General features: G+C 38.4%; 1 protein-coding gene across 1 annotated transcript in view; it reads right to left on the reverse strand.

The window, feature by feature from the left end:
* The window catches only part of MAGED1 (MAGE family member D1), a 63,449-nt gene that overhangs the window by 7,690 nt on the left and 28,241 nt on the right, over window positions 1-27,518 (reverse strand). The gene's annotated exons all lie outside the window — the stretch shown is intronic.

Below are 27,518 nucleotides of genomic sequence, written 5' to 3' on the forward strand. Positions count from 1 at the left end.
CTATTGCACCATCGCTGGCCCCGGGGACTGAGGCACCCTCCCTTCTTCAGTTTGAGCAACAGATCCGCCCCACCTCCCCTGCTCTGTCAACACCTGTCCCAAGCAAGCAAGTGTTCTGTTCTCTGAGACCTAAGCTCACGCTCTGCATCCCGGAGGGCACAGGTGAACGTCCCCCGCGCCCCCCCCCCCGCTCTACGTGGGTCCATCCCGGCGTGCAAATTGCTCCTTGGGGTCCACTCCCTGCTCCGTCAGGCCTCTTTGCTATGAGTGGCACAAACGCTGTCCCTGAGGCCTTCCTGGTGCCTGCTGGAGCAGCCAGGACAATCAGGCACCTGTATGTCTGAGCCATGGCAAGCCTTGATTAAGAGTAAACGTTTGCCCTGCTTCCTTCCAGGGCTGGGCCTCAATTCGTGGGATGGAGTGCTGGACCAGTGTGTCACTAGCTGCATGAGCCCACTCAGGCCACTGGAATTCTCTGAGCCCGGCTTCTCAACGGGAAGCACAAGTAGCACTTACTGGGGTCCTACCCAACAACAAACATGCTGCACTTCCAGAATGACCGGAGAGGCTCAAAAAGGCAGAAAATGATATACAGATGTGAAGTGACTCAAATTGAACTGATACTCTCCAAAAATCCAGGGTAGTTCTTTGTACACTTCACATTTGTTCTTGCATCAGCTCCTGCCAGGAGCCAACATATGAAAGGAAGCTAATGCTGGGAAGAACTGCAGCATTTGGTCCCCAAGGGCCAACATCAATTCTGCCTGGCTGGATGACTTTCCTCATCTGTTGCATAGCAACCTCCCCTGTCAAGCTGCCTGTTTTTCCTCAGCACTTCCTCTGTAAAGTGTCTGCAGTGGGACGTGATCAGACTCAGGAAAGGTCTGAAACACCATGTTATATGCTTTCTGCTCCCAAATCTGTATCTCCAGTTCTTGACTTGGCTTATGAGTTCTAGATCTATAATCCAACAGCCTACCTCACTTCTGCAATTGTCTCGGTATTTTTACAGTTAACAGGTCCCATATATCCTCCTCCTCAGCACATTGTGTTTCTCCTTTAGTCATGCCCTTCTCTCTCTTTTAGAGAGACGGATTTTTGTTTGTTTTATTCATTGCTGTATCCCTAGCACCTAAAATGATGCCTGGCATATTTTATATGCTCAAAAAGTATGTTTAATGAATGAATGAATCCCACCATCCACCCTACTGCTAACGCAAGAAACCTGAGAGGCACTCTTTTTCCTTTCCTGTGATGAATTCACTTACTTTTACTCATTACACAAATAATGCATATTCATCATTAAAAATTCAAACATTACCTAAATATTTTAGAAATTAAGTAGCCATCACTCCAAATCTCACCACCTTGAGATAACTGCTATTAAGATTTTGATGCTACCTTTTCATACAACACTTTATGCATATATATTCTTACATAAATGGGATTACATTATATATGCCATACTTTAAATTGCATTCTTTTACTTACTGCCTCCCACTTTCTTTCACCTCTATACCCTCATCTGAGACATGCTTTTTTTTTTTTTTTTTTTTTTTTTTTTTGCGGTACGCGGGCCTCTCACTGTTGTGGCCTCTCCCGTTGCGGAGCACTGGCTCCGGACGCACAGGCTCAGCGGCCATGGCTCACGGGCCTAGCCGCTCCGCGGCATGTGGGATCTTCCCGGACCGGGGCACGAACCCGTGTCCCCTGCATCGGCAGGCGGACTCTCAACCACTGTGCCACCAGGGAAGCCCTGAGATATGCATTTTTAACAGCCATTTTTATATCCTTTCATGTTCAAACATGTTCCATGCTTTTTGTTTTACAAAAATTAAGATCATATTATATACACTTGAATGCATCTGATTTATCTTAGTTAATGCTAATCTACCTTTGATTCATTCTTTTACATTGCTGCATAATATTCCATAATAGGGATGGACCACAATGTATTCAACCATTTCCTCACTGATGGTAATTCACTTTGGTTTCAGGTGTTTTGGTGGAGGGAGGGAGCACATACCAACAACATTGCAATAAAATACTTGTACATATAACCTTATATTTTAATGCTCAATATTTATTCCTATGACATCAGATGCCCAGGAGTAAGACTGATATACTCTCCGTTTGGTGTCATAAGACTTTTCCATTTTTTTCCCAATCTGATGTGTATTTTATTGGTATCTCCTTGTGGTTTTAATTTACATTTCTGATAAGTAAGTAGTGGACCACATATCCATATAAGAATGGACCTACTGGATTTCTTTTGGAAAGTACTTATGCAAGTCTTTTACCTATTTTTCTTGTGTTGTCTTTGTCTTAATTGTTTTGGGGACTTCTTTGTACAGTCCTACAGATGCTTATTGAAATCCCTTAGAGCTAGATGTATTGCAAATGTTTTTTTCACATTTTAGTAAGTGTGTATACTCTATACTATGTAACAGTTCCAACTGCAAGAATATATCTGCCACAAAGGCCAGATATATTCACTTTTGCACATTCCCTTAGCAGCTAAGAGAATGTGATCTAGGATTTACCAGTGTGGTGGGGTCCTGAAGACTACCATCAGGTTCAATGATTCACTAGAAGCACTCACAGAACTCAGGATAGGTGCTACATTCATGGCTATGGTTTATTACAATGAAAGGATACCGATTTAAATCCACAAAGCTAAAAGCTGCATAAGTCAAAGTCCAGGAGAGAACAGGGATGAGCTTCCAGTTGTCCTCTCTCAGTGGAGTTGTATGGCAGTGCTTAATTCTCCCAGCAAGATGTGTGATAACCAGGGAAGCTCACCTGAGCCTTGGCGCCTGGGATTTTACTGGAGGTCAGTCACGTAGGCATGGAACACCTGGGTGGCTAACCTTAGTTTACTCAGTCTTCAGCCTGTGCAGAGGTCAAACTAATGCCGCAAGGCTCAAGGTCCCATTATAAATCATACTCTTAACATAAACCATCTGTTGGCCCAAAGCCCCGGATGAACAAAGAGACTCTAATCAGGCATGATATTCCAAAGGCTTAGAGGTTATCTCCCAGGGGTTTGTCAAGAGCTGGACCTTTCTTTGGAATGTGCATTTTTCGGAATGCACAGGGTTTGAACACCCCAGACCTGCCGAGTCAAGTCTTCTACTTCACAGTCATAATTCCAAACTAACACTTGATCTGAAAGGAGTGATTCAAAGATTCAATGATGGAATTCAATGCCATATCTGTGACGGTGAGAGCAGGAACCCCAAGAAAATCCAGTTTCTGGGCGCAGCATTAGTAGCAGGGCCAAAGGCAGCATCCAGTATACGGTATTCAGTGGTGACAGTAATAGTATCCAACCATGCCAATATTTATGGCATGATTTTTGAAATACAGCTGCGCCAGCTGCTCTTAGAAAATTATTTTATTAATTCTACCACTTTAACATACTTAAGAATATCTAAAAATTTTTAATTACTTATGGATACACTGAAAATTATAAAGATAGTACAGAGAGGTCTTATGTACCCTTTAGCTGCTTCCCACAGTGAGCACATCTATATACATATAATACAATACCAAAACCAGGAAATTGACATTGGAATCACATGTGTGTATAGTTCTATGTCACTTTATCACATGTGGAGGTTTCCACAGTAATCACCTCCACAACCAAGATGCAGAACTATTCTGTCACCACAAAGATTTCCCTGTACTACCCCTTTATAGTCACACTTACCTCCATTACTGCCACTATCCCTAACCCTTGGAAGCCATTAATATGTTCTCCATCTCTGTAATCTTAACATTTCAAGGTTATAAAATGGGAATCATACAGTATGTCACATTTTGAGTGACTTTTTTTCACTCAGCATAATGCCTGTGAGATACATCTAAGTTGTGTGTTTTTCTCCTTTTTATTGATGAGTACTATTCAATGGTATAGATGTGCCACAGTTGGTTTAACCATTCACCCACTGAAGTACATCTGTGTGGTTTCCAGTTTGGGCTATTAGAATAAAGCTGCTATAAACATTTTTGTACAGTTTTTTCTGTGAACGTAAGTTCTCATTGCTCTGGGATAAATGCCCAAGAGGGCAATTGCTGGATTGTGTAATAAGAGTATGTTAGGTTTATAAGAAACTTGCCAAACTTTCCCAGAGTGATTGTATCATTTTACATTCCCACCAACAATATGTGAGTGGATCTATTTTCTCCAAATCCTTGGCAGCATGTGTTGCATATTTTTAGGAATTCTGATAAATGTGAAATAATAACTCATTGTGGTTATAATTTACATTTCCCTAATGGCTAACGATGTTGAACATTTTTAACATGTGCCTATTTGCCATCAATATATCCTCTTTGGAGAAATGTTTCTTCATGTGTTTTGTCCATTTTTCAATTGATTGTTTGTTTTCTTTCTTTTTTTCAAAGTGTTGAACCTTGAGAATTTATATATTTTATGTATGAGTCCTTTGTCAGATATATGGTTTGCAAACTGGTTTCTCCCAGTTTGTAGCTTGTGTTTTCATCCTCTTAACAGAGACACATGGCAAATTTTTTAGAAGTCCAATTTATTGATTTTTTTCCTTTCAAAGACTGTGGTTTTTGTGACATTTCTAAGAACTCTTCAACAAGCTCTAAGGATCTGAAGGTTTTATCCTATATTATATTCTAAAAGTCTTATGGTTTTAACTTTTTTTTTTTTTTTTTTGCGGTATGCAGGCCTCTCACTGTTGTGGCCTCTCCCGTTGTGGAGTACAGGCTCCGGACATGCAGGCTCAGCGGCCATGGCTCACGGGCCCAGCTGCTCTGCGGCATGTGGGATCTTCCCGGACCGGGGTATGAACCCGTGTCCCCTGCATCTGCAGGTGGACTCTCAACCACTGCGCCACCAGAGAAGCCCAGGTTTTAACTTTTATATGGGAGTCTATCACCCATTTGGATTTAAATTTTGAATGAGATGTGAGGTCTAGGTCGAGTTTTATTTGGGGGGATGGGAGAGGCAGAGCTACAGAAATCCATCTGATCATTCCACCACAATTAGTTTAAAAGATAATCCTTCCATTGAGTTATCTTTGCACCTTTGTCAAAAATCAGTTGGCCATACTTGCATGAGGCTATTTCTGAGTTCTCTATTCTGTTCCATTGGTCTATGTGTCTACTCATCCATCAATACTGCAACAGTCTTGATTACTGTAGTTATACAATAGTCTTGAAGTTGGATAGAATTTTATTCTTCTTTTTCAGAATTATTTTATCTATTATTCTAGTTCTTCTGTTTTTCCATACATTTTGGAATAATTTATATCCACAAAGCATCTTACTGTAATTTTGATAGCAACTGCATTCAACCTGTATATCAATTTAGGGAGAATTAACATCTTTCCTATGTTGATTGTTCTAATCCATGAATACAGTATGTCTCTCCTTTTACTTTGATCTTCTTTGACTTTTTCATCAGAGTTTTGTATATTCTGCTGTTGTTGGGTGGAATGTTCTATAAATATCAATTAGATTCTGTTGGTTGATGATGTTGAGTCTATCTGATTATGCTTTTTTCCAAATTTGGGAAGTTTTCAGCCGCTTTTTCGGCCCTTCCTCCTTCTCTCCTTCTGTGACTATGATGACACCTATGTTAGATCTTTTGCAATAGTCCAACAAATACCTGAAGGCTCTATTTATTTTTTTCAGTCTGTTTTTCTCTGTCAGGTATAATTTCTATCACTTCACCTTCAAGTTCACTAATTCATTCTTCTGTCATCTTATTCTGCTGTTGAGTTCATCTATTGATTAAGTTAATTTATTGGATTTTTCAGTTCCTAATTTTTTTTAATGCTTCTTTATATCTTCTATTCTTTTGGAGATTTTCTATTTCTTTGCTGAGACTTTCTATTCTTTCACATGCCCTATGAACAATTGCTCATTGAAACATTTTTATCAAGGCTGTTTAAAAACACTTGTAGATGATTCTAATATCTGTCATCTTCGTGTTGGTGTGTGATGACTGTCTTTTCTCATTCCAGTTGTGATTATCATAGTTCTTGATATGAAAATTGATTTTCAATTGCATCCAGGATATTTTGCATCTTATAAGGATCTGAATCTTACTTAAATCTTCTGGCTTACCACATGTGGGTGGAAGTCCACATTCCTACTCAGCCTCCACTGATACCTGGGAGAGAGGGGCTTCTTGTTACTGAGGGCTAAGTGAGAGTTCCAGCTCCATATTAAGCTTTTACTGATACCACCCTGATTGGTAGAGACCAGGTGCCTAATTACATAGCCAGGGAACTCACCACCACGTCATTGCTTGGGATCCAAGTTCCCTAGAGAGCATGCCATCTTATCTCCTACTTTCAGGGTCATCTCACGTTTGGTTTATATATAATGCTCAGGGACAAATAGGGAAGAGTACATCTATACCATTTACCTCTTCCTGCTGGAAGCAGAAGTCCCCAGTTCTAATTGGGGACTTTTAAAAAAATTATAACTATTGAGATTTCTAATGTAAAATCATACTATAAGAAAAAAATAATTTGATCACTTAATTAACAATATATATTACAGTCATTTTGATGTCTTATATGATTTGCTGAAATAACAAAAACAATATTGGGCAATAATCTGAAAAAGTAACATCCCTTTCTTTTTCTTGAAATGATTTTACCATTTCACCATTTAGAATGTTTGTTGCTTTTTTATAAGTAGCGTTCAAACAACATATTTAGTAGTTTATTTCTCTTCCTATTTTACTTAGTTACTCATGTTTCTTTCTGCCTTGTTCCCAAATCTAATCCATCACCTATTCTTGTTGATTCTACCATTTTAAGTACACCTTGATTCCATTCTATTCTCTCACTTTTCATCATCCTGTTGCTAGAAGGACGCATGAAGAGAGGGAGAAATGGAGAGAGAAAAGTTGAAAAGAGAGGGGATGAAGAGAAAGAGAAGGGAGGAAGGAAAGAAGAAAAAAGAAAACGGTAATAAAAGAAAGAATGAGTGACAATAGCAGTTGCAAGTAAATGGAATTATTAAGATAAGGAGAAATAACAGAATGGAGAAGGAATGGATACTAAGTTGAAATAGATAAAGCAGGAGGAAAGAGAATGAGGAAGTAGAATGCATAAGGGAAAAGAGATGTAGGATGGAAGAGTGTGAAAGGGAAGTGGAAGGAGATAGAGAGATTAAGGGGTAAATGAAAAAGAAAGGAAAATAAACAAGGGGAAGGAAGAAAAAGAGGAAAGAGGGTGTAGAGAAAATAACTAGGGAGGAAAGAGAAGTGTCTGAAGTAAGAGGAGCAGGGTGGAGGGGGAAGAGGAAGGGGGATGGGCGGAGAGGGAGAAGGAGGAATGATGTGGAATCACACCTCACTATTGGCAGATTTCAGTCTGCAGACATAAGAATGCTTAATGTTAGAACTTCTTTTTTTTTTCTCCTCAAATACCTAGTTCCCTTTATATTTGGTACCCATCAAAGTGCCAGAGGTCATTTCTCACAGGACGTCACTCTTGCCTGGAGGTAAGACCACTGTGGTTTTCAACCAGTAAGTGCCACGTGCCCCACGTTTTGAATAGATAAATTTGTGTGTGATACTCAGCATTTATCACATACTTTCTGCTGCTCGTTATTCATCAGGTATGGATATTATCTGACAAATTTAGGTATGCAGGAAATATAAGTTTTCTTTTTCTCTGCAACTCAACTTGAATTCTGTCAAGTTCCCAATCTATTGAGTGGTTGAAACTCAACTCCAGCGGTGTGAAATTCTCCTCACCCCATTCTTTGGGATTGTAAGTTATGGTATCTTAGTGTCAAAACATCAGGATGGGTGATATATGTTAAGTATCACATGTCCATGCCAGCATGACATGGTGTCATATCTGGTTTACCAATGTTTGTCCAAGCAGGTAGCTGTTGAGTTGAGCCTCATTCTTTACCACAAAGCCCCTTTTGGGGTCTGACTCTCTCTGAGGATGTCATATCCTGCTCATATACATGGGAAATATTCTGCTACTCCTATCATATGCTGAGGCTTGTTCATCTCTGTGAGGCTGTCTTTGATTAACATATTCTTCTTATACTCCCATGATATCCTGAGCTGAGAGAAACTATGTGAGGAAGCCCAAAGCTCAGAAAGCATATAGATACCACAGAACCATTTTTATTTTGTAGTCTTCTCCTTGTCTTCTTCCTGGCCTTACCCAAGAAGTGAGGCACAAGGCCATATTGCTAGAGGATCTTACAAACCTATCTTGGGTTTCTTCCCATCCCTGGAACACAGGGTCTAGGTTTCTCCTTTTCTCAGTAACCCACAATATCTACTGACTTCTTACTTCTTCTTTGCTTTTCTTCCCAAAAGAATGAATATGAGGCTAGAGATACAGTCTTGAAAAGAAGTGCTAACAAGAACAAAAAGCTAAACAAACTAAAAGTCAATGACTTTTCTTGGACTCGAAAGAGAAACAAGGTTTCAGAGCAAACCACCATCCTGAAATATTGAGGGACAGGCAAATCAAGAGTCACAGACAAGATCTGCTTACCTAAGGCAGAAGCCACTAGAGCCATAAACTTGTAGGAACTCTTAAATGAAAATTTTGACAAACTGCTAGAGGCTGAATATGGACTAGAATGAGAGTGAGAAACTCCTGGGAGTGGTAGTCTTGTTGAGAAAGCACACTTTCATGGGCTTTATTTCCAGGAATCTCACCAGGTTCTCACAGTAAAGATCCAAGAAAGACACCTTGGCAGCCCCAGCAGGAGGAGGGTAAGAGTCTTTGTGACTATCCTTGTGAAATATGCCCAGAGCCTTATCCATAACAACGTCCTGCTTTCCAGGAGGAAGGACTACCAGAGCACTGTCCCAGAGCCACGAAGGTAGGACATTATTTTTCTCACTCCAGCCCCCCTCTAACTTTCTTGTCTCACCTAAGGTGTGTGTGTGGCAGAGGGGGAGTTGTGTGGGTGGAGATGTGGGGACTATACAAGAAGAAGTACTTGTAAGGGTCACAGGCCCACTAAAACACTGAAATTTAATTGGAATATTACAAAACACCCCCTTTCCCCCACACCATACCACCATACCAACAGGGCTCCACTACATTATAGTGGATTATAGCTGAATGAGCTGCAAAACAGAGACTTTCTAAGGAAGCCCAAAGTCAAGAGAGGAGAAAAAATCAAGGATGCTAGAGGAATATGAAGCCTCTGCCACCTGCTGCTAAAGTAAATTTTAAACAAAGCCCAACTCCTAGCAAGATTAACATAAATCTTCACAATAGAGGCCTCTCTCTCTCCCAGTTCCTATTACCTGTCCAGCTTTCAACAAAAAATTACAAGGCACACCAAAAGGCAGGAAGAAAAAGTCTGAAGAGACCAAGCAAGCATCAGACTCAAATATGACAGAGCTATTGGAATTATTAGGGAATTTAACATACTATAATTAATATGTTAAAGACTCTAATGAAAAAAGCAAACAACATGCAAGAACAGATGGGTAATGTAAGCAGAGAGATGGAAATCCTAAGAAAGAATCAAAAGGAAATGCTAGAAATAAAAAATCTCATGACAGAAATAAAGACTGCATTTGATGGGCTCATTAGTAGACTGGACTCAGCTGAGGAAAGAGTTTGTGAACTTGAAGACAGGGCAAGAGATACTTGCCAAACTGATATAAATAGAAAGAAGAATGAAGAAACAGAACAGAACATTCCAGAATTGTGAGACAATTTCAAAGGATACAACTATGTCATAACTGGAACACTAGAAGGAGAAAAAAGAGAGAATGGAACAGAAGAATATTGCAAATAATAATGGCTAAGACTTTTCCAAAATTAATGAAGACAACAAATCACAGGTCCAAGAAACTCAGAGAACACCAAGCAGGTAAATACTAAAAAATTTACACTGAGGAACATCATATTGTAACTGCAGAAAACCAAAAACAAAGAAAAATATTGGAACAAGACGGAGGAAAAAAAATTCTAAGTATACTTTTATCAGAACAAGGATAAGAATTACAGAAGACTTATCAGAAACCATGCATGCAAGAAGAGGAGGGGAGTGGAATATTTAAAATGTTAAAAGAATAAAATCCAGTGACCTAGATCTCTATGTCTAGCAAAAGTATCATTTAAAAGTGAAGGAGATATAAAGACTTTCTCAGACAAACAAAGACTTAAGGAATTCATCACCAGTAGATCTGCCCTGCAAGAAGTGTCAAAAGATTTTTCAGGCACAAGGAAAATGATATAGGGCAGAAGTGTAGAACTACATAAAGACAGGAAAAGCATCAGAGAGGGAATAAATGAAGCTTTCCTTCAAAGAGGAAATCAAAATTACAATTATAGATATTCTTGGATGCTTTAATCAAAGGAAATTTATGCAATACATTTTTCCATTATTAAACTACATGCAATTCACAATAGAAATATTTCAACCATAAACATATAGCAAGGATAAAATAAAAGGATGAATTAAGTTATGACACACAATTAATAAATAAAAGAAGATATATTAATATTAGACATAGTACTTTAAGGCAAAACATTCTAGATTAAAAGTTCACTGCATAATGTAAACAGAATAATATACAAATCATAATTTAATAGATGTGCAAGAAGGAATAATAAAACCAAAATCATATCATGCTATTATAACGCCCTTTTCTAAGTGAATGATAGACTAAATCATACAAAATATGATTCTTAAAACTCTTACAAAGATACTGTTCATTGAGGCCCAAACATAAAACATTATGCTGCCTCAAAATGAGCATTATGGAATTCTTAAATCCTTCTTCCATGTTTTCTGGAATGGAGGTAACTTGTTTTCATCTGTTTCATTTACATATGTATAAGAATGTAGAAAGAAATTTTAAAGTACTGTATGCTTAAGAGGTGCTATGTATTGTGGTAAGCGCTGGGGAAATAATGATGAGCAAAAACACACATATTACCTGCTTTCAAGGACTAACAGATCCCAGTCTAATGTAAACAAACTGAGCCCAGTCACACACACACAATTTTAAGAAACCTTACTGAGTTTTTCATGCCAATTTGTATCATGGGACCAGCCAAACAGACATCTCGAGGTTACATCAAATGATTTTTTAATAAACTTAAGTAGGTTACACCTTCCTTCATACTCCACATTTCCCTTCCAGTTAATTCCTCCCTCCCACCACCTAGCAATTAATATTCCATTAATAAGCAGAAGGTTACCAGAAGAGACAAGAGGAAGAAGCCTGCAAGTAGAACTTCCACACAGTTTGAGGATGTTTGATATTTTAACAGATGATCTTGCCATAAGGGCTCTTGGTACCTTGTGACACACAGGCCCTCTATCATTTGCATTGGCAAATCCAGAGGTATATCTGAATGTTCTCATATACCTGGGATATGATTTAGCTCCATATGTGTCTTTTAATGTTCAGCATCAATATAAAACTTCTAAACCGCCTAATTTGAGAATCACAAAGCTTTAATGACAACTATAACAGGGAGCTGGGCTTAGACAAGTCATCACATACTTCAGCTTTACGGCATTTCCTGATTCATTTTATGAAACAAGGATAATCTGAAAAGCACTGGGATACCATACCAACTCCAACATTGTACACACACACGCACATGCACAATGGTAAATGATATATTCCACCTGAGACTGTTTTTTAGTACATGATGTTACATCACAATTATTTTGACATAACATTTCCATGACATTAAAAAGCCTTTGCAAACTTCCTTTATAATAACTATGCAATATCCAATGATATGAATTTACCTATGACTAATTAACAAAAGTATTATTTCTATTTATTTTTGTTTATTAAATTATCATTGTGGTGATTTTTTTCCCCACAAACTTCAGTGCATATTTCAAATTATTTTCTCATGGTATATTATTAGAAATGGAATTACTAGGTCAAAGGTGTATGAACTATTTTAAGGTTGCTATTCAATAATACCGAAACACTTTCCAGAAAGATTTTGATCAATACTAGTAATGTAGAAGAGGTCACATGTACCTCTGATAGTGTTGAGTGTTTGCTTGAAAAATATTTTCCAGTTTGACAGACAAAATGATATTTAATTGATTTAAATTGCATTTCTTTCATGAGTAATGAAGTGGAACACACTTTCAGTGTTTATTAGACATTTGTACTTCTGCTGTGAGAGTTCTTTAAATATTAAGATTATTAACCTTATTATCTAGCTCATTTGCTGCAATTTATTTTTTAGTTTGTGGCTTGCCTCTTAATTTTGTTTATGAATTCTTGATCTAGGAAAAAATGTAAACCATACTTTCTTTTCCATTGTCATTTCCTCTATATTTTTAATGCTACAGATGTCCTTCCCAATCCAAAAGCCAAATAAGTATTAATTTTTCTGGAAATTAATTTGGAAATGTGTATTTAGGGCCTAAAAATACTTTCTCAGTAACTTACCTTTCAAGACTATGCTCTAAGTGGGAAATGATAAAAATCTGAATTATTTTGATGATTTTCATGACAGAAGCATGAAGTATAAAGTAAGAAAACACAATACAAATTCAGCAGGATATTCATTGGGACTTTTACAGTTGCCTCAGAATTTTGGTTAAAGCCACATAGCTTAAAAAAAAAAAGATGCCAAGTATCCCCATATTCTAAAGAGAGCCACCAAGGAGTCCTGAACACAATCCAATAGGGATTAGGCAGGGGTGGCAGACTACTCATGCTACTGATACTTATTCCATTCCTTCTCAGCCCAAATGTACTTAGAGACTAGAAAGAATTAGAGAACAATTTACAGTGTTGTGAGTCCTTGGCTTGGGAAAGAGTGTCTTTCCCTTGAGGAAGGGAAGGGCATGCGACTCCCTTGCCAAAGCCATGTGAAGAGGGATCCAAAGAACCACTTATAGAGATTGGGGGAATCTGCATGAGCTAAGAAGAGAGGGGAGTATTTTATCACATTTTGGATAGTCAACAGTTTCCCTCCAGATTGGAATTTCTGATGATTACTAAGGTTTGACTTGCTCCTAAAGACCTCTCTACGTTGAGTGCATTCCTATGGCTTCTCTCCACCATGTATTCAACTACACTTAATAACTTTTTTTATATTGAAGTATAGTTGATTTACAATATTATATTAGTTTAAGGTATACAACATAGTGGTTCAATATTTTTATAGATTATATTCATTTAAAGTTATTATAAAATAATAGCTATATTTCCCTGTGCTGTAGAATACATCCTTGTGGTTTATTTATTTTATACATGGTAGTTCATACCTCTTAATCCCCTACCCCTTCCTCCTTCCCTCTCCCCACTGGTAACCACTAGCTTGTTCTCTGTATCTGGGAGTCTGTTTCTGTTTTGTTATATTCATTTGTTTGTTTTATTTTTTAGATTCCACATATAAGTGATAACATACAGTATTTGTCTTTCTCTGTCTGACATTTCAATAAGCATAATACCTTCTAGGTCCATCCATGTTGTTGCAAATGGCAGACTTTCATTTGTTTTTATGGTTAATATTCCATTGTATTTATATAGCACATCTTTATGCATTCATCTGTTGATGGACACTTAGGTTGCTTCCTTATCTTGACTATTGTAAGTAATGCTGCTATGAACACTGGGGTGCATGTATCTTTTTGAATTAGTATTTTTTGTTTTTTTTTCGAATATATACCCAGGAGTAGAATTGCTGGATCACATGGTAGTTCTATTTTTAGTTTTTTGAGGAGCCTCCATACTATTTTCCATAGTGGCTGCACCAATTTACATTCCCACCAACAGTGTAGAGGGTTCCTTCTCCTCCACATCCTTGCCAACGTTTGTTATTTGTGTTCTTTCTGATGATAGCCATTCTGTCAGGTGTAAGGTGATACCTCACTATGGTTTTGATTTGCATTTCTCTGATGATTAGCGATGTTGAGTAACTTGAACTCTGGCTGAAAGATCATCCATGATCACTACATACATGGGCTTATCTCTGCTGATGAATTTTCTGATGTTAACAAGATCTGAAGCCTGGTTAAAGGCTCTTCAATACTCCTTGCACATGTTTTCTCACCATCATGACCTTCTTGGTGACTTATGATCTCTGAAGTTGGACTGAAGCTATGATCATGTGACCCACATTGTGGGCTGTCTGTCCTATGTATAGATTCATCCTAATGTAGGACAGTGTCTAAGATTAGAGCACAGTTACTCTAATACTTACTACAGTCTTGGAAGCTCCCTGGCTGGGAGCCAATTCTGTGAGTATCTATCCTAAGGCTTAAACATCTATCCTTTGAAGGGAGGTTAATCTGTCTCTTTAACCTGTCTTTACACTCAGAAGTTTCTTAAACTCAGTCATGAAGAGTTATCCTTGGAATATGTGGTCACATTCCCCGTGATCCAAAATCTTCCTCAAATCCTTTATTTTGAATACATTTCTTGTTCTTTTTCAGGCTCTTTCTCCTCATCTGATAACACAAATTTTTAAAGTACAGCTATCACTTATATCTGATACTTGGCAGTAGTGAGGAAACCAACCAGCTCAAAGGAGAGGAGAGGAAGAGTAAAGAAGAAGAGAAAAAGGAAATGGAAATGAAAATGGAAAGAAAAGGAAGGAAATTATTCTTAAACAAGTCTCCACCATATAGCTTCCTAAGAGGCAAGCTGGAGACTCAATTTACCCTCCAACCTGACAAAAATACTAAAAAGAGGGAGGACAAAAAATGTGAAATAATTGTTTTCAAGACACTGGACATCCAGGAATGAAAACCAGTGATCCCTGAGACATGAGGGAAAATGAGGTGAACCTTTACAACTTGGGGGAGTTTCCAGTTTGTGGTGCAATGAGGGAGAATGCAGTCAAAGTCCAGAGGATTCACTCAGTTTAGGTGACAGAGATGAGACCAGGAAGACCAAGGTGGCTGGAGTTCAGAGAACAGAATACCAAAAAGGAGAGCACTGCACTTAGGGAGAACTCCAGAGACCTTTGAAGGATTGCCATAAAATATTCAGGAGAGTACTGATTAGTGAATGCATATAAAGAAATTATCCAAGGCTTGGAAAAGAACCACCTGAAAGTGTTAGAGGGAACAAGTATCAGAAGCTCAGACAGGTCTGGGGATCATGCCTGTTCCCACCATCCAGAGCAGAAAAACTCAATTCCTGAGGCATGGGGTATTCAGATGGGCTTGCCTCAGTAGGCTGGGATAATTTAGCAGAACAATGCTGTGGTCCTGCCTAATAAATCTTAAAAGGAAGGCCTGAAAAAGATTTAACTGCTTCCGAGTAACTGCTTCTCATAATAAAGCTCAAGAAGATGTATAATAATATAATAATAGCACCAAAAGGTAAACCTTTATACCAAAATTTTACCAAAAAGCAAAGTTCATAATGCCTGGCATGCAATTAAAAAAAAAAAACTCAGGCATATGAAGAAACAGAAAAATGGGACCCATCGTGAGGAAAAAAATAGTCAATCAATCCAAACTGACCCAGAACTTACACAGATGCTATATTTAGCAGACAAGCACATTAAAAAAGTTATTATAACTATGTTCCATATGTCCAAAAGGCTAGAAAAAAGAATGGTCATGTTAAGTAGAGAAATGAGATATATTTAATAAGGTGCAAATCACAGGCTTAGTGATAAAAAGCAGAATAATTGAAATAAAAAATACACCGGATGGAATTAACTAGGAAAGATTAGTGAACTTGAAGACATAACAATAGCAAATATTCTAAATTAAATAAAAATAAAAATTTAAAAACAAACAGCACAGAAATGCCCTTGTTTACGCTGTTTCCTCTTTTGGGAATACTTTCCCCCCATCCCAACCATCCATCCATCCTTCATCCAGTTAACTCTGAATCTGCCTTCAAGTCTCAGCTCAATCATTACTTCCTACGTCTTTCACCTCCCTGAGTAGATCAAATCCTCTTTAAACGTACTCACAAAACCCCGTACTTCCCCTCCACAGCAGTGTCAACTTCACAAAAATTTGGTCTGTGATTAATGTCTGTCTTCTTCACAAGACAGTAAGTTCCATGAGGGCAGAGAAAACATGTTTATTTTTGCCTACTATGATATCCCCAGCAACTCAAACTGTGCCAATCATATAGTGTTCCTGTACCCTGAATACTGTGTCTCTCAGCTCTGGGATTTTAATCTATTAATTATATACCCTCTCTCCCATATCTTCAACCTCTTTCTCTACTGGCTGTATCTTACCCAACATCCCTTTTTCTTACTCAATAAACCTTGATTTTTATTATGGGTGATAATGTTCCCAATTGTAAACATATTTCCCAGACACCCCTGCAGACAGTGGTGGTCATGTGTCACAGTTCTGTCCACTGGATGTAGATGGAAATTGTTGGGTAGGATTTGGGGGAAAGCTCTGTATAAAGGAGATAAATTCTACTGACAAGGTATTTTGCCCTCTCCTCTTCCTCATTTTCCTACCTGGAACATGTAAATGATGGCAAGAGTTGCAGCAGCCATCCTGCAACCATGATGGGAGCCACATGCTAAGGATCATGGAATAACAACAAAAAAATATGTGGTACCTGAGACACTGATGAAATCATGGAAGTCCTGGGCTTTATACCATTGGATTTGTTTTAGTAAGATAAAGATATCCCCTAGTCATTTTAAGCAACTTACTTTTCAGATCTCTGTTACTCATATCCAAATGCAATTCCAAATGCCTGTCACAAAACGTGAAATCTCTCTCTCTCTCTGACAAACACACACACAGAATCTTTAATATACTATCTCATTCACACATGATTCCCTCTATGACTTATATGATAATGACTATGATTTATGATCTCCACACACTGTCCCAATTCTCCAAACTATCACACTAACCCACACACTGTCTTTATTACTCCCACTTCTGCACATACATTATCCTATCCTGTACTATCATACACACGTGTCCATACAGTACCATGACACCCACTGTCAAATACAAGTACCTCTAATCAACCTCTAATATCACACACACCATCTCCATCACTCAGTCACATCTACCATTACTCAATCCCTACACTATCACACAGTGCCTATCCATACCCACTATCATACATACAGTCCACATCCCCACTATAAAACCTCCATCATCCTCCAAAATTCCTTTCTCACATGCTCATGCCATCTCCATATCATACACACTCACAATCAATAACCACATCACCTCCATTCTCACACATTCTTTTGCCATTCCTCACTGACACTCAGAAACTGCATTTACCCATCACACACTTTATTCAACAACTCCACTCAGACACTCATGATTTCCATGCTCTAAGTTATCATAAGTATTACCATTCCCCATTGTCATGCATGCTCACTGTACCTATCTGCCCCCACTAATTGATATACTTCTTATTGCCCCCAGCATCACACACTCAAACATACAAACACATGAACCCTATCACTTCCACCACGTACCTATCTTCTACCATCACACTACATTTTCCCCATTCTACCCACTGTCTACGTCCTCCTATTATTGCTTGAAATGCCCCATCCACATTTTCAAACACACAAGCATCCCAGTGTCTCATTAACATCGTGTCCTTTCTCACTATTTTCTCTCCCTCCCTACTCTTTCACACAACCATACATATGCACAATTCTCATCTTCCACAGTATGACATGCACTGCATCCCTATCATTATCACATACTTTCTGATCTTGTCCTGTCACTATCATTCACATTGCCCCTGACTTCATTTTCAGTGATTTCATACCATCCTCCACTATTATTCACACCATCCCCATTGCCACCATGATCACACATACCTTGCTCACATCACCCCCCACTATCCCACTGTCACTCAATACTCTCCCCATCTCTGCATCAAATACACAGCTCAGATCATCCACAGTTTTACACATGGTGCCCATCCCCTGCAATCTTTCTCATTTTCTCTTTTTTCCCTTCCCTTCTCTTCTCTCCTGCCCCCATACCATATACTTTCTCAATATGTGGGCATTACATGAATGCAGATATAGTAGGGAAATTTCTTACTTGAAGCTTCATTTCAGAGCTTTAGTAAGCAGAGGAACGGACCATGCTCAAAAGTTACAACATTTTGTGTTCCCACTTTAGCTAGTTGTAAATGGATTCCTTTTGGTACATTTGCCTTTAAGGAACATTTCTTCATGTTTTGTTACTGCATTTAGATGAAGTTTTTAAATATTCCATTGATATGACTTTAATATGAAACTATGCAGTTAAGTTATTTGCACTATACTTACGTCTTCCTAAAATATCCCAGCAGTTTTTTTGTGAAGCTAAAAGCAAAATTGTGATATTTTTGGTACTGAAGAGGATAGACAGGTTCAAGCAAATGGCAATACTGAAGATATCACTGAGCTATGTTAGATGGAACGCTTAATCTTTACTTCTCATGTTTCCATGTGGAAGAACTTCAACTAGACTAACACTCCTGCTTTTCTGTCCATGGGAAAAGAGATGAGTTATATGACTAGTATGTTTAGGAGAAATATCTGAGTAGGCTTGGCTTGGGCCCTTGCTCTGCTTCCCTTTCAGGAATCTGTGTGCCTATAGTGAACATGCACTCTGACTGGCTCCCTGCCATACAATAAGGGGCCTACTTTGGCCTGGAGTCTCGTGGTTTTGCAGTTGTCTCGGTAAATCTGCCTAATTCTGGGGTCCACACTAATTGGAACTCCACACTAAAACGATCTTCTCCAACCAGCTTTATTAGTAATGAAGATGATGTTTTGATCTCCATCTATCTGATTCCTACATTTATATTTCAATTGGTTTTGAACCTAGGCAGGGAAGACAAGTGTTATTTATTGATCCCTTACAATTCCCACACGATGTAGACCACGAAATCATGTAAATTCTCTTTACTGGCTTTATCTGTCTTTAACACAAACAAGTTTCTAGGTGGAGTTTGTTTTTGATTAGCACTTAAGATTGCTTAGAACTCTTTCATGGGATAGGGTGGCAAAGCTTTATGTGAAATACTAGAAAAGGAGTTAGATATTCATCCAGATGTACGGAAAGCCTTACTAGAGAAAGACAAGATTATACATCGGTGAACCATTTCTGAAGGGGTAAAAAACCCTTTTAATAAAAAACTAGAATTTAGTCTGATAGGATGTTCTTGTTAACAAGTTTTCTGGAAATTTATACTCTAACAGTCATTTTGGCTATTTCTTTTTTTTTCTTTTTGCTAGCTAGCTTTGTGCTAGCTTTTGAGCCCTTGCATACAAACTTAAATACTGTGCTTGTCTGCTTATTAGTGAAATAACACCATTTCAGAGTACAATTTGTGTCCAAGGTAACTAGGCCCAAATATTGGAATTTTCAGTTTTTACCCTAGGACAATTTGTGTTGTACAGAAATGCCAACTGTTCTCTGGAAATAAAGCAGTGTGAGAACTGGACTTCACATGTGACCTCTTTTGCACAGGAACACTTTTCACACTTGCACATAGTTGGGTGTTCTAGTGGTACTGACCCAAATACAACAAGGTCAATACTGCTAATCCATTAGCAGTACTATTTACAATTACCAAGATATGGAAGCAACCTAAGTGTTCATCAACAGACGAATGGATAAAGAAGATGTGACATATATATTCAATGAAACACTGCTCAGCCATAAAAAAAGAATGAAATTTTGCCATTTGCAGCAACATGGATGGACTTGGAGGGTATTATGCTAAGTGAAATAAGTTAGACAGAGAAAGACAAATACTCTATGATATCACTTATACGTGGAATCTGAAAGATAAAACAAACTTGTGAATACAGCAAAAAAGAAACAGACTCACAGATATAGAAAACAAATTAGTGGTTACCAGTGGGGAGAGGGAAAGGGGGAGGGGCGAGACAGAGGTAGGCGTTTAAGAGGCTGAAACTACTAGGTATAAAGTGAATAAGCTACAAGGATACACTGTACAACACAGGGAATATAGCCAATATTTTATAATAACTATAAATAGAATATAACCTTTAAAAATTGTAAATTAGCATATTGTACATCTGAAACATATATTGTACAGCAACTCTACCTCAATTAAAAAAAAAACCACAATGAGATATCACCTCACACCTGTCAGAATGGCTATCATCAAAAAGTCTACAGATAACAAATGTTGGCAACGATGTGGAGAAAAGAGGACCCTTGTACACTGTTGGTGGGGATGTAAATTGCAACTGTGGAAAACAGTATGGAAGCTCTTCAAAAAACTAAAAATGGAACTACCATATGATCCCTCTGAATTCCAGACAAGATTGATTCATTGACTAATTCATTTATTCACTCACCTATCCATTCATTACTTTATGGTGCTATATGTTAATCTAATAAATACATTTAATAAGGACCTGTTATGTGTCTGGCACTGCTCTAAGGCCCTTGAGATATATCAGTGAACAAAACAGACAAAAATCCCTGCCTACATGAAGCTTACATTATAAAACATACTTAGGCATACCCTGATCAAACTCCTGAACTCAAAGAATAAAGAAAACACCTTACAAGCTTACAGATAGAAAGAAAAAATTATCTACAATAGAAAAATTAAAGCCAGACAGGCAAAGAACTTTACACGAAAGTTCATGATCTCAATCCCTAATTTTCCCAGAAATGGCTTTACTAAATTCTCAGGAACGCTGAAGTCAGTCTTTGACTCAGAACCTATGTTTTCCTAGGACACATTATCTAACAGGGGCAATACTAACCTTTTCTCATGCAACTAGATGTGTGCTGTTCAATTTTTTTAAATTAACAATATATTGTTTAGGGACATACATATAAGGTGATAAAACTATAAGAAAACCAAGGGGATTGTTAATACAAAAGTCAGGGAGAAGTGTTATCTCTAGATGGAGGTAGACAGGAGGGGTGATTGGAGAAGGGCACATGGTGGGGGGGCACTAAGGTATGGCTAATGTTCTATTTCTTGTCCTGGTTGGTGGGTTTACTGGCATTATTTTATTTTATTATTATTATTTTATTTTATTTTTTTGCAGTATGCGGGCCTCTCACTGTTGTGGCCTCTCCCGTTGCGGAGCACAGGCTCCGGACGCGCAGGCTCAGTGGCCATGGCTCACGGGCCTAGCCACTCCGTGGCATGTGGGATCTTCCCAGACCGGGGCATGAACCCCTGTCCCCTGCGTCGGCAGGTGGACTCTCAACCACTGTGCCACCAGGGAAGCCCTCATATTATTATTATTATTATTTTTTGCGGTATGCGGGCCTCTCCCGTTGCGGAGCACAGGCTCCGGACGCGCAGGCTCAGTGGCCATGGCTCACGGGCCTAGCCACTCCGCGGCATGTGGGATCTTCCCGGACCGGGGCATGAACCCGTGTCCCCTGCATCGGCAGGCGGACTCTCAACCACTGCGCCACCAGGGAAGCCCCCTCATATTATTTTAAATGTAAATAATAATTCATTCATTCAACAAATAATAAGTGCCCATCATGTATCAGGCATTATTCTAGGCATCGTGGACACAGAAATAAATTAGATAAAAATCTCTGTCCTTACGAAGCTTGCAATAAAATTCTCCAGAGCTTAAGCACAAGAACATACACACTGAAAGAGTCTACCAAGTGTCCAGTACAATAGATACACAAATATCCCCACATCACCATGAAATTTCAGAATATCAGTGACAAAGTAGAAATTCTAAAAGCTTCCAGGAGTTGGGGGTAGAAATAGTCCAGACTGGAACAGGACAGAAAGCTCTAGAAAGGAGATTTCCAGAAAATAAAATTTCTGGATAACCTAACTTACTTGAGCATGTTGCAAAAACCTAAGCAAAGAAAAACAAAAACAACAGACATACAGATTAGATGGAAAGATAGTAATATATAAAAAATGCAGGTGAAAAGCAATTATTAAATCTAGAATTGCTAAAAATGTGTACAAGAAAAATGTAATCACAATTCACTACTGGTCTCTTTAGTGAACAATGCACACACAATAATGTAAACATTATCATTAAAAATGTATGCTATAACTATATTAAAAGGATGGAGAAGGGAAGTAGGAGAGGAAAAGTGAAAGTTTAATCTTCATCTACCACAACAGGAAGTCAACAGCTAATACCTGAAATAAGTAACTCAAGAAATAATAGTATAGCCGTATTGTTTAGAATTACTGAGATAAAAACCAAAATAAATAGCTAACACATTTCAAAGTTGGTTACTTCAGGCACTTGAGCCTGGTGAGTGTGGGGAGGTGAAGCTAAATACTGCTATTTTTTGTTATGACTATATATTTTTAAGCCATATATAGGCCTTATTATAATATAGAATATATTGTATCTAAATATTATACTTACTATAATAAAAATACAAAATAGAATATACTTTCATTATAAAGGGAGCTAGTTAATTATAAAGGAAAGGGATATGATGAGAACTGGGATTTACTGAAATTAATATGGTCAACAGAATAGATCAAGAGGTGAGGAGCATATAAATGTAGAAAGTGAAGGGCCCCCAATGTTTGCCTTTTATTCTTTTGCAACTTAGGGAAGTGGGTGTTCCAAATTGTTCTTAAATTGTAGCAATAGTCAAAGGGGAGTTTTACCCTTGAGAAGTGACCACCAGAGGACCTGGTAGCCCCAGTCTCACAGGTAGAGTGGAATTGGAAATTATGGGTCCAAGATAGTCAGAGACAGGGGAGACTGAAGACAGGAGAGGCGAAATTTATTCTGGGAAAGAAACTCAGACTGCCACAAGAGGGCACAACAAGAGTGTAGTATTTCCCCTGGTTCCCCTCCTACCTTTCCTGCTCCCCATTCTCAGCTTTTTTGCCCCCATCCCCACTCCCAAATGCCTGTATTTCTGAGATTCTGCCCCGCCCCCACCTCTTCTCACTCCACACACTCTCCTGGGGCAAGCTCATTCATACCTTAATTAAAACCACCACCTCTACGCTTGATGACCTCCAAATCTATCTGTAACCCTACTTGCTTCACAGCAGAATAAATTCCTGACTGCCTACTGGATACTTCCTCTTGGACATTCCAAAGGTGCTTCAGACTTTGACTGTTCAAAATTGAACTCATCATTTTTTCCCCTCAAACCTGTTCTTCAATCTGAGTTCTCCAGCACACGGAATGGCTTTTATATTTCAACCACCCAAGGCAGAAAGAAAACTGAAGAACATCCTAGATTCCTTCCTCTCATCGACCTCCCTATATCCTCCAGTCAGCCACTGAGTTCTTAATTTTTCATACATGTATTCTAATTTCATTCCCACTGCCTTAACTCAGGCTTCAACATCTCTCCTCTTTTGTAACAGCCTCTGAACTCGTCTCCCTGTACCCAGTTCTGTCTTCTCCAGTCTATCCATCAAAATCTCATCCACTAGACAACTGATGAGGACATACTGTATAGCACAGGGAACTCTACTTAATGCACTGTGGTGACCTAAATGGGAAAGAAATCCAAAAAAGAGGGGATATATGTATGTGTGTGGCTGATTCATTTTGCTGTACAGTAGAAATGGACACAACATTGTAAAGCAACTATACTCCAATAAAAATTAATTTAAAAAAACTCATCCACTGGATATTTCTAAAATGCAAATCTGATCCTGTTAATCCCTTGACTAAAATCCCAATATCTCCCCACTGTTCTTAGTATAGCATTCAAGGCTCTCAATGATCTGGCCACTATCTTCTTCTCATTAAATACCCTCTCACTTTCTATGTTCTAAGTATACTAACTATCTTGAACATACCATAAATATACTGAAAACATTGAATTATTTCATATAATGTGTCTTTGCTCATACCACCACTGCTTGGAATGACTCTCTTCTATTTCTCAGCCCCCACAGTTAAAACTGACAACATCTACACACCTTTCAGGACTTAGGCATTAATTTCTTTCTGGAACCCTCTCCCACCCAACAGAATTAACTATGTCCTCCTCTGTGTCTCTAATGTATTCTATATAGACTTTTATCAAGCATCTGTGATATTTTGCTGTGTAGATTTGTTTATGTGTCTCTTCTACTAATATCAGCTTCTCTAGGACTAGGAACATACCTTTTTCATCTCTCTATTCAAAATATATACCACAGTGCCTGGTATAAAGAAGATGCTTAACAAATGTTTCTGAATAAATAAAAGAATCATCATAAGGATGTAATATATGAGGCCAGCCTGATGCCAATCTCCTATCTATGGCAGACATCAGTAATCTACTATAGAATTGTCCCCTTGCACCTCAGAATCATTGTCAAGCCAGCATATTATGAAAACCGATTTCAATCAATTGGAATTGGCACAAGATATAAAATTTATTTCTTATCCTGGAATGTAGGCTGTCACAATGGAGTGCCTCAGTAATTACTGGAGTTGATCTAAGAGAATTAACATGGGAGAATTAACATAACTAATGGCAGAGTATCTCCTAAACACTCTTTGCAACAGTATGTTGTAGCAAAAATTGGCATCAGGAGGTAAATTCTGTCTGTATACATCCAGCACTACCCATTGAAGAGACATCTTGTCATCAGAAGAGACAAAACCCCATATATTGGTATTCTGATTTATACTTCAATTTCATCTCAATTGATTAGAAAATATTCCTCTCTAAGGATCAGAAATCTGATAACAAGCAAAGTACTGCACCTGAGCTACCAGGCATATCACACTTGGAGAAACAATGGATCAACTTATCTTCATTCCTTCTGCATCCAGAACCCCTGGGAAAGTACAGAAGAGAAAAACTCCTTTCTCAAATGGAACAACAATCTATTGGAGCACTGTTTCCAAATCTTAAGACCATAACACATATACAAAATGATAACATATGTACAGACATGGGGCTATACTGGACAAGACTGTTCACTGCCAGAAGTAACTGGCCTGGAAGCTCCAGGTAAATTGGGCTGCCTGTACAGTGTATTAGTTTCCTATTGTCACTACAAATTACCACAAACTTAGAGGCTTAAAGCAACATAAGTTTATTCTTTTACAGTTCTAGAAGTCGAAAGTCTAAAATGGGTTCACAAGGTTGCATTCCTTCTGGAAGCTCTAGGGGAGAATCCATTTCCTTGCTTTTTCTAGCTTCTAGAGAGTCTACATTTTTTGGCTCATGGTCCCTTTCTTCATCATCAAAGTCATCAGCTTAGCATCTTCTTTCCTCTCTGACCCCTGCTTCTGCCCACATATCTTCTCTCTATAACTCTGACCCTCTTGCCTATCTCTTATAAAGAGCCTTGTGATTATACTGGGCGCACCCTAATCATCTAGGACAATCTCCATATCTCAAAATCCTTAAGCTTTTACCGTTTCAATTAACATATCAGGTTCACATTCAGGTTCTGGGAATTAAGACAGACATCTTTGGAGGTCCACTATTTAGCCTACCATTTGCAGATTGTGCAAGCTGTGCATCACATGATTCTGCAGGGTATCATTCATACTGTGTACATCATAGATATTTGCATTTATTATGACAATTTTCTGGCAGGTAGTAATAAAATGTTTTGAGGATGAGATACCATATTCCAGTTCACACAAAGGTACCATATGACTTAGCAGAAGCTCATGGTCTAAAGTGATTAATATCTCAACACAGCCGTAAAACACTGGGGTTGGGGAGCTCTGTATTATAGAGGGTTGAGGCCCTGGCAGCACTAAAAAATTATAGCAAACATTCATTAAGTGTGTACTATGTGCCAGGCACTACACTAGACACTTTATAACCCTTAAAATCCCTTGAATCTTTACAACTTGTTGTGGTATTAATATTCTGACCTAAAAAATGAGCAACATGAGACTCAGAGAGATTTATTAAATATAACCAAGGTCACACAGCTAGAAGGTGGTTAAGCTGGTAAATAAACCCAGGTATAGCTGATTCTAGAACACAAATACTTTTCTGCTGTACCATGCTGCCTCTTGTTTTTTATATATACTTTTGGCCGTGCCACACGGCATGTGGGATCTTATTTCCCCAACCAGAGATTGAACCCATGCCCCCTGCAGTGGAAGCGCAGAGTCTTAACCACTGGACCAACAGGGAAATCCCCATGCTGCCTTCTTAAAGTGAGAGGATATAAAAATCAATGTATTAGAGTTCTTATACCTTGAGCTTCTGGAAGGCACACTGATCTGTGAATGCTAAGGCACTGAATATTCCTATGGCAATTTCAAGCAGTAGTTCCTCTGAATACTGGGTGATAGACAAGCAACCTATGTCTATACCCATACCGGGAGGAAAATCATTCCATATACTCTAGTTTCTCCACTTCTTATCGGCTAGATTTTCTCAGTTTATTTTGGCTTTTCTGGTTATAATTCCTAAAATGATCTGGAACCTTTCCTGAAGCTTCCAGCACACTCATCTGTCTGGCCTCCATTCCTACTCAGTCTTTTTTTAGAACTGGACAATTCTCCCTTATTTTGTGATGATGAAACTGACCTAGCCAATTTCAGAGCCTACACCATGAGAAGTGGTTATGGTGAACATCTGAGAAGAGAATCCAGTTATTAATGAAATCTTTCAAGTTTGGAGGTGATCCCTATTCAAAGCAATAAACTCTTTATTACCTTTACTCCATTTCCTGGAGCTCAATGTGGAGTTTCTGGGAGTATTTACCAGATTCCAAAACTGACTGAAGGCTACCAAAACTCACTGCACTGAAGAGTGAATTGTGATTTCTGGAATGAATCACTTAATGATGAATAAAGGCTAACAAATCTCTGAAGATTTACACATTGCCAGTATAAACCCAGAATAATTAAACTGTCTAGGATTCAAACCCTGGCTCTTCCAGTGATAGCTGTGTGATGACCTTGGGAAAATTCTTCCATCTCCTTTTCTTGGTTTCCTCACATGTAAAACAAAGATGAGAGTTCCTATATTATACGATTGTTCCAAGAATTAAATGATTAAACAAACTATGTAAAGTTCTTATAGTAGTAGTATACATGGTAGGTGTATAATTATATGCAATAAATGGAAAATATTTTAATTAACTTTTATTATTAATCTTTTTTTCATTTTTACCAAGATCTGATTTTTCTCACAAAGACCTTTCCACAGCATTACATTAATCAGATTCCTGTACTGTCTGATGCTGAGCAAGATTACACTTCAAATTGAAGGCCTTTCTACATTCACTGCACTATGAACTCACTGATACCAAATAAGGCTAAATCCTAAGGAAAGCATACTCATATTTTTTTTTTTTTTTTTTTTTGCAGTACGCGGGCCTCTCTCACTGTTGTGGCCTCTCCCATTGCGGAGCACAGGCTCCGGATGCGCAGGCCCAGTGGCCATGGCTCACGGGCCTAGCCGCTCCACGGCATGTGGGATCTTCCCAGACCGGGGCACGAACCCACGTCCCCTGCATCAGCAGGCGGACTCTCAACCACTGCTCCACCAGGGAAGTCCACTCATATTTTTTACATACATTGAGGGTCTTGTCTTTATGAATCACTTAATGATAGATAAGACTTAACCTCTAATTGAAGGTTTATTCATTCTAGTAGTTTCTCTCCACTATGAATTTGCAGATGATAAAC

This window comes from Mesoplodon densirostris, chromosome X (assembly GCF_025265405.1).
Source record: "Mesoplodon densirostris isolate mMesDen1 chromosome X, mMesDen1 primary haplotype, whole genome shotgun sequence".
Lineage (NCBI taxonomy): Eukaryota > Metazoa > Chordata > Mammalia > Artiodactyla > Ziphiidae > Mesoplodon > Mesoplodon densirostris.